Below are 18958 nucleotides of genomic sequence, written 5' to 3'. Positions count from 1 at the left end.
CTCTAGAAATCACTATAGAATTATCTTTTAATCATGATTTCTTAGATACAAATGGCACTATCAACTCTAGCTAGTTAAAGCATAAAAGAAAGATACTAAAGGATTTTAGGTAGGTCAGAGACTCTCTAGAAGGGCCAGAGGGACTGATAGTGAAACTAAGTGTGCAGCCAAAAATGAGCCAAGTCCCCTCATAGAAGAAGGACACCACTTCCATTTCTACCCACAACTTGTGATGCATGAAACTAGCCTTCCACAGCTCTGTGGCCAGCCACAGAGCCAGAACATCAGTGCCTGACCAGCCCCCTTGCTCAAATCACTCAGTTCCATATTTATGTTTCATATGTGCACTTTTTATGGTGGAATCAAAATCTTATAGCCACCCTCCTGCTACACAAGACTTATGGTTTTTCTGGAAATACTAATAACATGGAAATGATGAAAATATTGCATGGAAATGATGAAAGGTGCTAAGGGAACATAGATGAGCAACATAGGTGTTGGGTTAATCCAAGGACTCTTCAGGTTACTACAGTTTGAACTGTCATCTCTAGTCCCATCATTCATAAATGCTATCTTTCTGCACCCATGTACCTGAACCAGCTAACCATCTAATGTGATTCACTGAGTGTTTCAGGAAGAAAATGGACAAAGAAATCTGGCTCTAAGATTTTGAGCTGACCCTCAAGGATATATGGAACAAGGATATTCCAGACAGAATACAATTATATAAATACCTGAAGTTTCACAAGAACATGGCACACAGGGATAATGGAGAGTTGGGTATGGGGCTGGCGCTGTGGTGCAGCAGGATAAAGCCCTGGCCTGCAGCACTGACATCCCATATGGGGGCCTGTTCAAGTCCCAGCTGCTCCACTTCCAATCCAAATCTCTGCTATGGTCTGGGAAGGCAATGGAAGATGGCCCAAGTCCTTGGGCCCCTGCACCCATGTGGGAGACCCAGAAGAAGCTCCTGGCTTTGGATCAGCTCCCCTCTGGCCGTTGCGGTCATTCAGGGAGTGAACCAGTGAATAGAAGTGCGCTCGCGTGCTCACTCTCTCGCTCTCCCTCTCTCTCTGGTTCTACCTCTCTAACTCTTTCAAATAAATAAAATAAAACTTTATTAAGAGAGAGAGAATGAGTGAGAGTGTGTTGGGTGTAACTACGGCCCCAGGAATGATGGGGAAAGTGAAGGGTATTGATAGAAGGATATTGTTAAGAAGTGAAGGGCATTGTTAGAGATCGTTACAAGACCATGAAGGGTTTAGTAGTTATGCAAAGAGATTGAGACTCATCATACAGGTAATGTGGAGCCACTGAAGTTTTTTAATTAGGGAATTAATATTAGGAAAATTTTAGAATGATAATTCTAGTGTGGGCAGAGGACAGAACATCCAATCATTAAGAAATGAAGATGAAGTGAATAAAAGCCATGGCAGTGGATGCTGTGAGGAAGAATCTGATTCAAAAACTATTCAGGAAGAAGACTCAATAGGTTTCAGTAATTGAATAGACATGACCAATGGATACACAGAGAAGACTCAAGGTTATCAGTTCAAAGTCTTAGGCTTAGACAACTTGGCCAGATGCTCTTGATATTCATTCAATTAGGAAATTCAGGAGGTTGGAAAACACAAGAGGTTTGGAGAAATATGATAATTTTTATTTATACCTGTGCATTTTAGATGCCTGTGGGACATACAGATACAATGTCTAGGAAGAAATAGGACACAAAGTGAGCTAAGAGAAAAACTGAGCTGGGGACAGATTTGAAGGTCTTCCTAGTGATGACTAACACCCTAGGCCTGGGAGATTTTTCAGGGAGTCTGTGAAGAGAAGAGAACTAAGAAACCATCATTGGACACATGCAATATGGAAGGGCAGCAGAAGACACCATGGGCTTAGGGGACCTGTGCCTCACTACCCAAGGTCAATGTTTTATATTTTACATGGCACAAAATCAAGTGTGAGAGAAGGTCAAGGAACACTGGTGAGTGTGACTGTGGCTGTAACTGAAGTCCTGCCCTGTGTCGACAAGTACTTCCTTCCTTTCACACAGTCAACCAGAGCAACCAGCTATGAAACACCTAATTTGCCAGTGTTCCATTCCTAAGGAACACTGTCCTTATTAGGTGGCCATGCCTTACAACACATTTTCTGGCACAAATTGGCAAGACTTTGGGAAACAAAGGTTACAAAGGTATGGCCTTCCAGAAATATATAATATATATATATATATATATATTTACTTATATATATTTATATATACATATAATGCATGTATGTATGTGTGTGTATATATATATGTATATGTATATATTTCTACTTAAAAGTAAGTTGCCTTGTAGAAGACCAGAAGATTTAAAGTCAGCAATATTAGGAGACCAAGCAGTTGGTATTTGGACCCAGTACAAACACAATGACCAGGTACAAATTGAGGTTATTAGGGGTGGTGCTGTGGCATAGCAAATAAAGCCACCACCTGTAGTGCTGACATCTCATGGGTTCGAGTCCTGGCTGCTCCACTTCTGATCCATCTTCCTGCTAATGCACCTGGGAAAGCAGAGAAAGATGGTCCAAATCCTTGTGCTCTTGCACCCATGTAAGAGACCAGGAAGAAGGTCCTGGCTCCTGGCTTTGGATTGGCCCAGCTACTGCCATTGCAGCAATTTGGGGGCTGAACCAATAGACAGAAGATCTCTCTCCCTCTCTCTCTTTCTCTATCTATCTACCTATCTATCTCTACCTCTTTCTTTCTCTCTCTGACTCTCTGTAACTCTGCCTTTCAAATAAATAATCTTTTAAAAAGTTGAGGTTATTAGGCACCAGAACTATGGACATGCAAAGGAACTTAGTTGTTTAAAAAAAATAGAAATGTCAGAGAGAAGCAGAGGCACCATAAACAAGAACTCAGGTAGGAGAGAAGAGCCCCATAGTCTGACAGCTTTATGTCTATGGTTGTCATGTAATGCTGCTACATCCACCCCATTCCCATTTTTCATTAGGCAACTGGAATCTGAACTGGTAGAATAGCCATCGAGCTTTCTGACCTGCTACATAGGTGTGTAACATGTGTACCCCCTGTAACTGTCCAAATTCCTAATTCTCTCCACAGAATCTTTTCTATAGTGACCACAGAGATAAGTATAAAAGATGGCCTGCTCAAGGAACTCAAGTTTTAAGCTAATGAAGTCTGAATTGAGGTTTTAAAATGCAGACACAGAGCTAATGCCTATAAGTTGACTGTAATCTCATTCACTGGGGTCAAGATCCACTCTCTCTGTCTCACACTGATTACAGGAAATTAAATGAATAAGATACCCTCTCTTTATTATCAGCCTTAACTGTCACAAGTCAGATGCAACACAACTGAATTTCCCAAGAATGTTTGCAATATAGAGTCTTACTTTTCCAAGGGGATCTAGTCTCAGTGACCTGTTGCTGGCATGACAGTTTCCATTAAAGCACTTTAATGGAAAACTTTCTTGGGCTATTAATTGTTTTTCATGAAAGAGGATATTAAACAGATCTCTGTGAAATCCATTTGTAACAGTGAATGCCAATTTATGGATATTAATCCCAAATCAAAGACTAAGGCATAGAAATTCTTCCAACACAACTGGGGGTGGAGGCACAGGACTGACAGCTCACAGGAAGCCAACTATTAAACCAGACATTGGCAACATATGCCCATGTATTTAAAGGGGACAGGATGTGACCTATGGTATATATGAATTCATCAGTATAATTATATTTAACAAATATGGGTGCAACTTAGCCAGAAGCAGGCTTTAAACTCACTCATTAGATCTGGACATATAAGTGAATCCATATGATTTCCCTCACATACACTAACCATGAGCAAGTCTTTTAAAACATCCTTGCTGGTATAAAAATAAACACACAGAGGCATGCAGACTCCACTTGAAAGTGTCCATGTGTCTAAGTATATATTTCCTAAACACACACACACACACTCAGTGGCCCATGGAGAGTCTTCTGTAGTGAAGTCATAATCATGTCAGATGTGAACGGTTGGAATCTGTGTGCAGGCAGAAGTAGAATGTCTGGGATATGCAACTTACCTTGCACTTGTCAGTGTCTTCTCAAAATCTTAGATATTTTAAAATCACAGGTGCAGTGGAAGTTCTGCAGATTTCATTACCCAGTTTGACAGATGAGCCACAAAGATATAAAACTAAAGTGAAAAGATATACAACTAAATGATTCTTAATTCACAGTAGTCTTTAATTGATTGCCAATAATCAGAAAGTTTTGTCTAGCTACATGGAGCTCAACACGCACATGCCTTTGGGCCAGAAGACTCACATCAATCAGAGCTCCACTAAAAGAATTTCCCCAAATAACAATTACAAAGCTGAAAGACAAACTCCTGGTCTAAAACTGGAGTTGACTCTCTTCCAAAATAAGTGCAAGAATCCAAATATTTTGAAAGAACTAAAGAAGTACCCAGGAGCTGGCCTTAAACTGCAAGTGTATACCATGAAAGGGACCTTGTAAGAAGAGATCTGGTGGCCTGTATCCTAGTGAAATGAGACTGAGATTTTTTTTCTACATATGAAACATAGTTAATTATTGAATGCCCACTGGGTACCCCCAACACTAGGCTAGGTACCATTGCATGGTAGGGTAAGGGAGACACTCAAAGTGAAATCAGTCATGATCCTTACCCTTGGGGAGATGTTCATACCAAAGGAAAGATCCCATAAGTAACTGGAAAACAAGAGTAGTTTCTAGGAGGCACTGAGGAAGACTAAGGATGGGTCTCTATTGTGATCACAAGAGGAAGAAGGCAATGGAAAAATTGGCTGGGAGCACACCAAGACAGGACCTCCAAGTTGAGCCAAGAGACACATGGGACATCTGTAAGAGAAGAGCTGGGTTCCTCTACTAAGCAGGTGAAAACAAGAGCTTGACTATCAGCAGGGGCCAAAGTCACAGACCTGAGCCCACTGTTGGAGCACTGCTCTGTTCCTGCACCTTTGCAAGTGTGATGGAAGGACACTCTGAGTCCCCTGAGCTTGGCTGACCCAGCCAAGAGAAGACACCAAAAGTGTTCTGACTTTTGTGACTGTCCTCCTCCTCTGGAGTCCATACCTGCCGGAGTGCAGGAGTAGCAAATTGGAGGAATGTCTAGTAGAGCTCGTGGACTTTGCTAGAATAGATCACTGCCTTTGAAACAACACTGGAAGGGAGGTGTGGAGAAAGACAACTTAGAGAAAGTGGACCAGAAGAGACAGCAGCAGCAGTACCCAGGACATTGTAACTAATGCAAATTCTCAAGCTCATTGAATCAGAAAATCTGGGGCTGAAGTCCAGCAATCGAGCTCTCAATGTACTTCTGACCCACCCTAAAGTCTGAACACTAGTATCCTACAGCATCCTACATCAAAGGATGGCCAGTTCTCTGGGCTGTGAAATAATTGGCATAGGCTAGCATGGAGAAGAATTGGTGCTGTGTGCCATGGATGTATTAGCACACCACCATGGAGTAAGAGTCATCCTGTCCCCAGAGGAGTACCAAGCACCTTGGGGACTAACAGGAATCTACCCAGGAGATGCCAAGTTTAGGGTTTTGCAGAATCTCAAGGAAACACCCTTAAGAGACCATACTGGGATCAACTCCAGGATTTTGAGGACTACTAGAAGAAATCTAGGCCCTGAATCCTTCTCCAAATCACCCTGCTCAACTGGAACTCTGCATTAATTCAAACTGTGATTTTTATAGCCTCTTTCCACAAGATGATCCATCTTGCTCATGAACATCATAAAACAGGAAGTCTTAAGTGGAACACACATATATTTCTCTTAACTTCGGCAGAGTCTTCAATGCCATTTTCACTCATCATTCATTCAACAGACATGATTTAAATGCGTAGAATGTGCCCAGCCATTCATTACTTCCCCATCTCTATTAGGTTTAATATATAATTCACCATATACACATACTTGGTTTACTCAACGGTTCTTTTAAACATCTACTCAATGTGACATACTGTGACTGCTAGGAAAATGTACAGAACCAGAGCTACACACTCTGCAACTGGGCAGACTCGGCACATCCAAGGGCCCCCAGCAGAAGAATGAGAAAGACTGAAGTTTACCACCCATCCTTGACTCTGACCATGGTGATGTTTGCCTCTGATCTTGTCTTATTTTACTTCATGGCACACAAAGAGCACTTTTGTGCAGATGATGAAAATGTGCACTTCCTCTGAGTTGCCTGCATCCAGAGATGGAATTTCTTTCTAATTCACCCTGAAAACTAATAGAAACTGCTGTGATTCACCAGAGTCTGTGACCCCAAGTCAGCATTCAAGAAGGCGGGTCTTAGAGACAAGTCGCTAGAAACCAGAATGACAGATGCTGTAAGAGCTACGTGCTGGAGTTTATTGTTGGAGCCAGGAAAGAAAAGGAACTTGCTGGGCTTGTGAGGGCTTGTTGTTTTAATTTCACAGAGGAGAAGCATCTAAATTATTTTGAAGCTTTTTTAATTCCCTTAAGCTTCCAAACATGTCGCTGCCATTCTTGGCAGTGGACTCTACCAACTCCTTTAAGGCAATAAGCAGGGGCACCAGACTTGAATTTTATGCTTTCCAAGGTCCCTCTGTGCTCCCATTACCCTCTGCTCCTTCTCCATTTCTGATGCTGATTCCACACCTCCTGGGGCCTCTGCAATTCACCCCACCACTTCTCCATTCTCTCTCACCCATGCTGCACTGTTCCCAGCTCTACTCTCTCAATCAATAAAGATGTTCACACTTCCTGTGTCCTGATTCAGTTGTCTATCCCTACACATTTCCTGTGAAACTGTTACTGTGTTTCTCTCCTTCCATTCACTGTCAAACTTCTTCAAGCATAATCTTGTTTCCCAATTTTCTCACTCTTTCATCTGGCCCTAACAAAACTAATCACTAACATCTTTTTATCTTCTAGGCATTATTCTAAGAGCTTATATATTATGTACTAACTCATTTAACCCTCTAAGTAATACTACTTGGTAAACATCATTAGTATGCTCATTTTTGTGGACAGGAAACTAAGCACAGGGAGGGCAAGCCATGAGCCCAAGATCACACAGCTGGTAAGTAGTAGACTGAGGTTCTGACCCCAGCCCTCTCTGGCTCTAGAGCCTGTGCCCTTCACCAATAGAACAGCTGCAGAAGATGCACTTGCTCCTTTCTTGGAAATTGTTAACCTGCCCAAATGAATAAGACCTAGACAGGACCCCTAATGGATGGGGCTCTACCAGTTGGATTCTCACCATGAAAAGCAGAGAGCATGGTCTGGTCCCTGACTTTCTGGTTCTGATCCCAGGGTACCATGTTCTTGGATACCCAGCAAACTGTGATATATATAAAACCATCAGCTGCCCTTCTCGGCTGAGTAGTTTCTGTCCCTATAGCCCAATAATGCCTCTTTAGATCACACATTCCCAACTCCCCTGAAGCCAATTTCTTAAAGGTTGCTGATCATGGCCTCTAAAAACGTGACTCCAGTGGCCTTTATCCTGTTCTACCTTCCTGCAGCATCACACAGGTGCCCACATCCCCACACCTCCTCTCTTTCTGTCCTTAGTGTCTATTCCTATACCACCACTGCCTGGGATGCCCTTCACTGCTTTACTCACCAAGGTGGCTACTTATCTTTCTCTATGACCTGGATTAGGCCTTCTCTTCCATGAAAGCTTCCGTGATTCCCTAAGGCTAGAAATGCGCCATCACCCCTGCCCCAACCCCACACCCCGTGGTCTCGCAGCCCCTTCTGCAAATGTATGCCATTGCATGCCACATATAAATCAGATATGAGGGGATGTTATACACTGCTGAGCACAAATAGCAAGCTATAGAATAACCTGGATGGTAGGACCCCTTTCATATGAAACTATGCACACACAAAGAAAAGCAAGTTATGTCATTCACTCACCTAAACCCTCCAGTGAGTTTCCAGAACACAAAGGCCAGACCCAGTCTCAAAGACATGTAAAACAGGACACCACTCACCTCTTCAACCCCTCCTCTATTTCTTTGTTATTTTTAATATTCATTCATTCATTCATTCATTTGAAAGAGAGGGGGAGGGAGGGAGGGAAGGAATGAGGAACCAGAAACCCATCCTGGTCTCCTACACGGGTGACAGGGACCCAAGCACTTGGGCATCATCTATCTGCTGCCTCCCAGACACATCAACATTGAGCGGGATAGGAAACAGAGCATCCAAGGCTCAGACTGGTACCCTGATTCCTCTCTTTCTTTATGCCTCACTCACCCACCTACACTGATTTTCTTTTTTTTCTGAAAAACAACTGCTTTGTTTCCACCTTGCAAACCATCTGTGCCCCCAGATGTTTGTGTGACTGACCCTGCCTATCAAGGAAGGATCAGCTCAAGAACACTGACAACACAGGTGACAGCCCCACCTCTGTCACTTTGTTTTATTTTCTTCAAAATATTTCACTCTCTACCAGTAACTTTTTTCATTTATTTGGTTTTTTGTTTCTCTACCACACTGCAGAGTTCAGAACACACTCTTCCAGATGGTTAAGCCTGCTCAAAATTTGTGACCTCAACTGTAAGTTCAGGGGTTTCCAAAGACAATTCCTAGATTCAACAATTTACTGAAAACACTTGCAATATTCACCAAAAGCTCTTATACTCATGGTCACATGTGTTCAAAGAAAGAATATTAGTTAGAACCAGCCAAAGGGAGGGACACACAGGTAGATATGCAGGACTCCAGTGCAAAGGCTCTGGTCATCCTGTCCCCATGGAGAAGTGGCTGGAGCCACCAATGTGACATTTCAAACACAATCTTGCTCCCAGAGCATGGGTGTCCAGAGTTTCTATTGGGTCTTCATTATGTGGGCACGATTGACGGAGCCACTGCCCACATGACTGAACTCACTGTATAGCTCTGACCCCCTGCTCCAGGAAGGAAGCTGATGTCACATGACCTACGTGGCCCACTGTGAGCCACCTGGTTAGCATTGACTCTCAGCTGCAACCTGAAGGGCCACTGTGAGTTACAAAGTGTTCCCCTCCCTAGGGAAACCCTGCAGCTTTAGCGGTCACCTCCTAGGAGCTGGGATAAAGTCCAGACTTCTTTTTTGAGTGAGGCTAAATTCCCTACTACACATCTACCTACTCTCCTACCAAAATACACATTTCTTGGCTTAAGAGAATAGACTGTCTTCTCCTCAGTGGCCCCAGCAGCACAGACAAGTCTGTCTACACACACAGGCATATACCATTCTACTTCACCCCCTGGGGGTAAATATCAAACTACATTTTAGGTTTGAAATACATTTTAAAGTTACACTCACATGGCATGCTGTTAGGAAATACATACAGATAGTAAAGAATTACTACGGTGAAGTAAACGAACATGCCCATCAACTCAAATCATCCCCATTTTGGAAGTGAGGGCAACAACAGTTCAAATCTACTCATTCAGCATAAATCCCAAAGACAGTACAACTGTATCCCCTGGTGTCCCATGTTGTACATTAGATCTCTAGATGTGTTCATCCTGCATATCTTCGACTTTATAACACTTAAACAACTTCTCACTTCCTCCTTTCACCCTCTACTTCTGATAACCACTGGTTAATTCTCTGTCTTTAAATGTTTGAACTTTTATAGATTCCACATATTATAAGGGGGATCATGAAATATTTTTCCTCCTGTGTCTGGCTTGTGAGCATTTTACTTAGCATGATATTCTCCTGGCTCCTCTACGTTATAGCAAGTGTCAAGATCTCATTCCTTTATAGGGATAAATAATATACCATTGTATCTATGTACCATAGTTTCTTTATTCAGTCATCTATCAGTGGGTACATGGGTTGTTTCCATATCTCAGCTGTTGTGAACAATATGATTTCATTTCCTTCGGGTATATGCTCAGAAGACTGATTGCTGGGCCGTATAGTAGTTCTATGTTTAGTTTCTATGGCATCCTCCATGCTGTTTTCCATAATGACTACACCAATCTACATTCTACCAACAGTGTACAAGAGCTCCTTTCTCCATACCTGGACCAAAACCTGTTATCTCTCAAACTTTTGATAATAGGCACCCTCATGGGGTGAGATGGCATCTCTTGGTAGCTTGGATTTGCATTTCCTTCATGATTACTGATGCAGAACACTTTTTCATGTGCCTGTTGGGCAATTTTCATGTCTTATTTATAGAAATGTCTGTTTAGGTCTTTTGCCCTTTTTTTGGTCAGGTTGTTTCTTGTCCACTATTGAGCTCTTTGTAAACTTTGAAAATCATACAGATGGCTTATAAATAATTTTTACCAAAGTGCAAGCTGCCATTTCATTTTGTTGTTTCCTTTGCTATGCAGAATTATTTTAGGTTGGTGTTGTCCCATTTATTCATTCATGCCTTTCAGGACTGGGCTTTTGGTCTCATAAAAATGTAATTGCCAAGGTCAATGTCCAACACATTTATCCTTATGTTTTCCTCTAGGGGTTTGATAGTCTCTGATGTTACACTTACTTCTTCTATAGATTTTGAGTTGATGTTAGGGTATCATATCATATAAGGATCCAATTCATTCCTTTGCATGTGAAATCCAGTTTTGCCAGTATGTTTAATTGAAGAGACTGTCTTTTTCTTGTTGTATATTTTTGGCGCTATTGTCAGAAAGTAGTTGACTCTACATGTTCAGATGTATGTCTAGGCTCTGTATTTTGCTCCACTCATCTATATGTCTGGTTTTATGCCAGCACCATACTATTTTGATTACTGTGCCTTTGTAATAGGATAAAAATAAAAGCCTCTAAACTTTCCTTCTGTCACTGTTAGCAATTCATGATTGCTTTCGAGTTGACTCCCTTCAAAAGTCCCAGAGCTACCTTCTTATTGAGGCCAAATCCATCAGTTAGTATTGCCCTACATACAAAAATGAAAAGTTTGGTGAATGTGCCAAAAGCCATAGCCACTATCAACACCATTCAATACCTTAGCCTCAGGAGGAGTCCACAGGCTCCTTGTCAGGTCCTATAGACTACAAGAAATGCTCTATGACAAACCCCCTGCTTGCCTGAAGAAGTGCTGTAGAAACTCAGACCCACTGCTGCTCTCTAGCAGGATGTAGCTGCTCTGAGTTAGACGGAAGGTGCCAAGGTTATCCCAGAGTACCACTCAGCTGTGTTCACTTCATGCTAAGTAGGTCTGGGTGCCCCTGCCGAAGCTTTTTGGGAACACACTATGGCCATACATGCTGCCTCTCCCCAACGTGACCGCCATGCAGGGAATAGGGACAGTGAGGGTTCTAGCTCTCTGAGTGTTTTCTGTGGCTCTGGACACCTTTCTTTCTTTTTCCTTTTTCTGCCTGGGTTTCCATCACTCTACTGACATGGGCTTCAAGTGAAAGGAGTGCTCCTCCCCCATCTTCTGAAAGGTTCTTTGAGCTTTTTTGTAAGTTAATGAAGGCAAAAGGATACTGGGGTGAAGGCGTGTTCACTGTCTAATGTCACCTATCAGTGTCCAAGCTTTAGGCTCTTGCAAAACCACTTTCCTTCTAGAAAAGACCTATGGACACTAAACTTACACCCCTTAGCAAAAGTCAGTGTGTCAGTGGTTCATCCAGAAAATAAATCTGTCCCTAGATCATTTGAGACAGAAACTGCAAGCAATTTTAAAATAACCAAATAGCAAGTTTATTAATTTTTAATAAATGCACTATACATACATACATACACACACACACACACACATGCTGAGCAGGCTGTCAGAAAGAATGGTTACAAAAATACTAGCTTTTGTTATTTCTGGGCAATAGGATATTTTTAAAGGTGTATTTATTTATTTAAAAAAAAAAAAAAAACAGAATTAGCCAGCACCCCAGCTCAATAGGCTAATCTTCCACCTAGCAGTGCCGGCACACCGGGTTCTAGTCCCGGTCGGAGCGCCGGATTCTTTCCCGGTTACCCCTCTTCCAGGCCAGCTCTCTGCTGTGGCCCAGGAAGGCAGTGGAGGATGGCCCAAGTGCTTGGGCCCTGCACCCCATGGGAGACCAGGAGAAGCACCTGGCTCCTGCCATTGGATCAGCGCGGTGCGCCGGCCGCAGCGCGCCAGCCGTGGCGGCCATTGGAGGGTGAACCAACAGCAAAAGGAAGACCTTTCTTTCTCTCTGTCTCTCTCTCTCTCACTATCCACTCTTCCTGTCAAAAAAAAAAAAACAGAATTAGAGAGAGAAAGAGGGAGAGATTGATTGAGAGAGAGACTTTCCATCTCCTGGTCCAGCCCCCAAATGACTACAAAAGCCTGAGCTGGACCAGGTTGAATTTGGGAGCCTGGAACTTTATCTGGGCCTCCCACCTGGGTGCAGAGGTCTAAGGATTTAGGCCATCTTCTGCTGCTTTTCCATGCACATTAGCAAAGAACTGGATCAGAGGTTAGATCAGTAGAATAGAGCAGCAGGGACCATACCAGTGGTATGCCATCAGGTAGCGGCTTAACCCACAGCACCGCAATGCCCACCCCAGTAATAAGTGATGTTTGTTTTCCTATGTTGACTTTTTCCACCAATTGAAGATTTTATAATAAATATTTAGTACTTTAAATTTTTATTTATTTATTTACTATAAATAGAGACAGAAAGAGAGAAAGAGAGATCTCCTAATTACTGGTCCATTCCCCTAAATGTCTGCAACAAATGGGGCTGGCCAAGGTTGAGCCAGGAGCCAGGAACTCAATCCAGGTCTTTCACATGAGTGGCAGAGACAAACTATCTGTGCCATCACCTGTATTTCCCAGGATGTGCACTAGCAAAAAGTTGGAATTAGGAGTGGAGCTGGAACTTGAACCTAGGCATTCATATATGGGATGTAGTATCTCAAGCAGCATCTTAACCAGTACCCACCCCTATTCAGCACTGTACAGTAAAAAAAATTCATATGTAAAAGAAAAAACAGGAAACATCTGGCAGGGTGGGCAGATGGGTGAACTATCAGAAGTCTTAGCTGATGGCACTATAACATCCTTGCTTAGTTGAAGTTCCTGTCTTATTTTATTTATGCACTGATTTCTGTTTATCCCAGTTTTTCACTCAACAGGAAACTGCTCTAGGATACTTGATACCTATTTTTATATCTGGGTATATTGTTATAAAAGTACACAGTACTATTTCATGTGAGCATTTATCATACAGATGTTTTCATATAATTATCCTAACAGACTATAACATCCTTCTTCCTCCCAAAGAAAATGGGAGCTTATTCTGTAATTCATTGTCAAGTATGGAGCCTGACCCAGAGGGAAAATACAAAAAATATTTGCTTGGCAAACTAAAATCTTACTAACACTTTTTCTCAAAATCCACATTCCGTAAGCTCCAGTGACACTCTATTCTACTCCTGCCTCTCAGTCTCCTCCAGTTCTCCCTTCTTCCTGTGTTTGTCTACAGACAGTAACTAAAGGTTAATCTTTGTCTTCTACCCTCACTCTAGCTGACCCACCACAAGCAGTATCATCCAATACTATCCCAATGTTTATGAAAGGATTTTGGCAAAGATATTGCTGTGGTTTGATTGTGTGTCCCCTCCAAAACCCTTGTTGAACTAATTGCTATTGTAATATTGTGTTGGAACTTCCTTCTCTTTTTTTTTTTGGACAGGCAGAGTGGACAGTGAGAGAGAGAGAGAGAGAGAGAAAGGTCTTCCTTTTCCATTGGTTCACCCTCCAATGGCCACTGCGGCCGGCGCACCACACTGATCCGAAGCCAGGAACCAGGTGCTTCTCCAGGTCTCCCATGCGGGTGCAGGGCCCAAGAACTTGGGCCATCCTCCACTGCACTCCCAGGCCACAGCACAGAGCTGACCTGGAAGAGGGGCAACCAGGACAGAATCCAGTGCCCCGACCAGGACTAGAACCTGGTGTGCCGGCACCACAGGTGGAGGATTAGCCTATTGAGCTGCGGCACCTGTCTGGAACTTCCTTCTCTCTTTAGAAGATAGCAGCAACTGATAGTTACATGTCCCAGGAAAACCTTAAAATTAGGAAATGCTGATAACACACATTACAGATTTCTATATCCTACAAAGAAAAGCTTGGAGAACTTCATCTAGAGAAGTTCCATTAGGAATGAGTTCCCCTAGTAGATGGATTAAAATACTTCATAATCTAAACTGAGACTCAGTGCTCAAATATGTTGGAATTGTTCTAAAATAATCTGTCCATAAATATAAAGCTGTAAGTAATTGTTATTTCTCACTGTGTCAATCTTAAGAAAATATATTCTATGAAAAGAAAAACAAAGAGCTGTGAGCAAGCATTTAACCTGGCAGTTAAGATTCCAGTTTTAAGATGCTCCTGGAATACCTTGCTCTGATACTGGCTTGGGTCCCTAAATCCAGCTTCCTGCTGACACAGACCCTTGGAAGGCAACAATGATGGCTCAAGTAATTGGGTTCCTGCCACCCACATGGGAGGCCTGAATTGAATTCATAACTCCCAACTTCGGCCCAAACTGTTGCAGGTATTAGGATGGAAGGATTCTCTCTCTCTCACTGTGTGTGTGTGTGTGTACATCTCAAAACAAGCTAATTAATTAATCTTTAAAATGAGTTGGGACCTCTAAGAGGTGATGGGAACTCTGCCCCTGTGGGTGGGATTAATACCTCTGTGAAAGGGCGAACTGACTCCTTTTCCCTTAGACTACTACACCTTCCATCATGTGCAGACAAAATGCTCCCTTCCTCTAAGGACACAATATTCAAGCACCGTCTTGGAATAAGAATCACCAAACCTTCCAGTGCCTTGATATTGGACTTCCAGAATCCAGAGATGTGAGCCAGTACTTTTCTGTTCATTATAAACTGTTACCAGTCTATAGTATTCTGTTAGATCAGCTGGAAATGGACTGAGAGAAGTGTTTACCAAATCTTTGTCTCTAGCCTGAACCTCTGTGCCCAACAGCAGGACTAAGCTGCATAGAATAGTGAAAAGTCCTGTGGGCACCTCACACTCACCATAAAGCCATCAAACCTTGCTCGCCTCCCACACCCCAAGCTTCTGCTTTCTCCTTTGTCCTCTCTCACTGGGGCAGGAGTTTGCCTTCTTCAGGTTCTTCAGTCCCATCCTTAATGAAATCCTCCCTTCTCCTTGGCTTTGCTCTGTATGTAGGACAACCCATTTATGCCCCATGTATAATATCACTAACTTGCAGCTGGGAGGAGAGGGTTGCTGGGTGCTAAGAAATAGGGGAGACCTAGACGGACAAGCTTCTTATCCTTGGGGAACCACTGTGCATCATTTTCAACGATGCATAAAGAATGAACTATGGGGGCAAATAGGCAAGGGGCAGATCAGAAAGGTAAGTCTAAAGCCTTTGCACCATATGCAGCAAGAGGTAAATGCAGCTTACACTGCAAAACAATAGTGACCATGGTGAGAAATGAGTGAACTTGACATGCGTGTTGGAGGTAAACCTGATAGAACTTGCTGATGGGCTGGATCAGGAAATGAGGCAAAGGGAGGAATTGTGGATGAATCAGGAGTTCTGGTACAAGAAATTTGGTGGGTGATGATGTCATTTTTTGAATTGGGGACCTATAAGAAGGGGCAAAGCCAACTGGCTGCTGGATACAGAAGGGATTTCAGAGTTTTGCTTTAGACATGCTAAAATTAAGATTCCAGTTAGACACTCTGGTGGAGATGTCAAGTTGACAGTTGGATGTAACAGCCTGGGACTCCACAGGGAAAACTCTGAGATGGAGAGACATTATTGGAGATATGGTATTTATGCCATGAGAATATGCCAATGAAGAGATGAGACAGGAAGCAAGGGGAGGGGAGGGGAGGGGAGGGGAGGGAGAGAAGGGAGCCCACAACAAGGTGCTAAGTCATTTCAGCATTGGGAGGTCCTATCTAAAAAAAGCTAGCGGCCAGCACCACGGCTTACTAGGCTAATCCTCCGCCTGTGGCACCGGTACCCAGGTTCTAGTCCCAATTGGGGCGCTGGATTCTGTCTCAGTTGCTCCTCTTCCAGTCCAGCTCTCTGCTATGGCCTGGGAAGGCAAAGGAGATTGGCCCAAGTGCTTGGGCCCTGCACCTGCATGGAAGACCAGGAGGAAGCGCCTGGCTCCTGGCTTCGGATTGAAGCGTCGCACCGGCCACAGCACGCCAGCTATAGCGGCCATGTGGGGGGGTAAACCAACAGAAGGAAGACCTTTCTCTCCATCTCTCTCTCACTGTCTAACTCTGCCTGTAAAAAAAAAAAAAAAAAAAAAAAAAAAAAAAAAAAAAAAAAAAAAAAAACCTAGCAAAACCATGAGAAACAGAGGCCAGTGATGTAGAGTATGATGACATGAAACATAGAAACAAAGTGTTTCACAAGGGAGGGTAGGGTTAAACCTGTCAAATATGGGGTTAGGCTTCAGTTTGCAGCATTGGTATTCCATACTGGAACACCAGTTCGAGTCCCAGCTGCTCCACTTTTGATCAAGCTCTGTGCTAATCTGCCTGGGAAAGCAGCAGAAGATGGCCCAAGCTTGGGCACCTGCCACTCATTTGGGAGGCCAGATGGAATTCCTGGCTCCTGGCTTCTGCCTGGCCCAGCCACAGCCATTGGGGCTATGAACTGAACCAGTGGATGGAAATCAATCTCTCTCTCCCTCCCCCCACCCCACCTTTCACATAAATAAAAGTCTTAAAAACAAAAACAAATATGCCTAATATGACCAAAATCACAATTTAGAGCCATAAAACCACCCACTGGTTCTAGGATGGTGGAGAGCTATGTGCAGTTTTGGTAAAGCCGTGCTGTGAGCCAGACAGCGGTTTGTGAGAGGAGGAGAAGCAATGGGCAGATGCTGGAGGAGTCTCATCACGAGGGAGGCCCAGGTGCGAGCGAGGCAGCTCAGTGGAAGCTTCTGTGACAATGAGGAATAACGGGGTGGGGGTGAAAGAGGGAGAGACTGGGGGTGCGGGAGACAGAGCCGTGAAGAAGAAAATCCCTGAGAAGGGCAGAGTGGGGACACTGGTCTCTGATGAAAGCGTGATGTTTCCCATCCCAGGAGGATGAGAGATGGAGAAGGTGGGGACACTGTGCAGGCACACAGGGGCCTGTGGAGACCTGGGGGTTGGGGGCAGACAGGGGTCCCTTCCAGGAGTTTCCATCTCTCCAGAAGAGCAGGGTGGAGCAGGGGGAGGGGCAGGGGCAGAGGTATGCAGGAGCAAGCAGGCTTCCCACACGCTCCTCCTGCTCCCAGCCCAGCAGCGCTAGCTCAGGCCCTGCTGATGTCCCTCAGGCCTCCCAGGCCCAGGCCCCGAGTCCTTCACTCAGGCTTTGGAGGGACGTCCTAGCTACAGATGGGTCCTGGGTACCTCTGAGGGACTTCGCTGCACCAGGGCCAGTGCTGGAACTCCTCCAGGCATGCGGGTCTGCATTCCTGGCCCCAGTGTGCCTATTTATGCCCAGCGTATCCCCTGGCATCCCCCATTCCCTGGATCACTGCAGCCGGTCCTTACTGCCCCCACCTGCTGGGAAACCGCTCCCTCCTCTGTCTCTGTCCAAGCTCTTTCCCTCCCTCTGGAGAAATCCAGCCTGTTCCCCAAGATCCACTTTAAACCCCACCACCATACACACACAGACAGCGACTTACTCCTTTAAAACTGAGTGAGAAAGATCAAAGTCGGTCTTGTATTATAAGCAGGCATTTATGCGTGTGCACTTGTCTCTGCGTGTGCCTGCGTGAGAGGAAGGGAGGCAGGGTGAAGGGGGAGGCAGATGGAGAAGAGAAAGAAAAGCTGGGGCAGCCTCCTGGGTCCTGGGCTCCTTCCTCTCCACACCTTGAAGTGGTGCCCCAGCCTGGAGGCCCCCACGACCCCTCCTCAGCTCCCCGCAGCCTGGGCTGGCACGCTCCACCCTGCGTCTGTCTCTTAGATGCCCAGTGGATCCTTGCAACGCATCTTAAGCAGCAGCCTGGGCTCAGAAAAGAGCAGTGGGAAGGGATGGAGAGAAACGGGGCAGTGCCATGAAAACGTAACGTTGAAACATTCATGCTGAAGGAAGCTGTGCCGCGCCCCCCGTCCTGGGCCACCACCATGTGACAGAATCCTGGCGGAGGCCTGGTGTGGCAGACACGTGTGGAGCCCACGGAGGCTCAGCCAGGTCTGTGGTGGCCCAGCGCCGAGCCGCCACGTGCGTGCAGGCTGCAGAGGCCCTGCTGGAGGAGGGCAGGCTAAGGGGTGCCGCCTGCCTCCGCAGCAAAAGCTGTCCCTCCCTACGCACCACCTCCGCGCCCTCCTAAGGAAGGCAGGCTGGAGGGCGCTGCCCTGCCTGGGGTACCAGCCACGATCCCCTAAGGAGCCCCCTGGGGACCCCTGGTTGGTCTTGCTTCACTTCACTGAGCACTGTCTGCGCTAAGCCTGGGGTGGGAGAGTTTCAGGAGCTGTGCTCGGGTAGCCTAAAGAAGCCCCGATGTCACCCCCAGCCCGTGGCCTCTTGGAGCGCTCCGAAAGTACTGCAGAGGCCGCGGCGGGCTAAATGCTGCGCTCGGAACTGGGCCAGAGAAGCCCGGTCCGCACCCCTGCCACCTGCAGAGAGCCGGCTCCGGCTGCTCGGCTGCGACACCTGGCGGCCAGTGGAAACACTGCCCGCAGAGCGCCCCGAAGCCCATGGCTGGGGGACGCGAAGAAAAGCAAGGGAGTATTGCCCTAAAGAGAAGCGGTGCGTGGCGCAGGGTGAGCGGTGGAGTGTGAAAGAAAAGCCGGGTTTGCTTTCCTATAAACAGGAAAGAAGGGAACAGTCTGCTGGGTCTAAGGCGTTGACGGAGGCTACTTGGAACGGGGAGGTGGGGAGCGTGCCAGTCTGTGATGGAGCAGAATGGGTTTAAGACTGGGTTTAGTGAAAGAAGAGGAGCTTCCCCTTGCGCTGAGCCCTGCTGCCCACCCCCCACCCCCACCCCTGTCTTCGCTTTAGCCAG

At 45.2% G+C, this 18958-nt stretch overlaps 1 long non-coding RNA gene across 6 annotated transcripts in view; it reads right to left on the bottom strand.

The window, feature by feature from the left end:
* Nucleotides 1-18958, bottom strand: part of LOC149124729 (uncharacterized) — a 315134-nt gene that overhangs the window by 243606 nt on the left and 52570 nt on the right. The gene's annotated exons all lie outside the window — the stretch shown is intronic.

Source organism: Oryctolagus cuniculus, chromosome 9, assembly GCF_051225735.1.
Source record: "Oryctolagus cuniculus isolate XC-2025 breed Fujian yellow rabbit chromosome 9, ASM5122573v1, whole genome shotgun sequence".
NCBI lineage: Eukaryota > Metazoa > Chordata > Mammalia > Lagomorpha > Leporidae > Oryctolagus > Oryctolagus cuniculus.
This window is presented reverse-complemented; position numbering and strand designations above follow the sequence as displayed.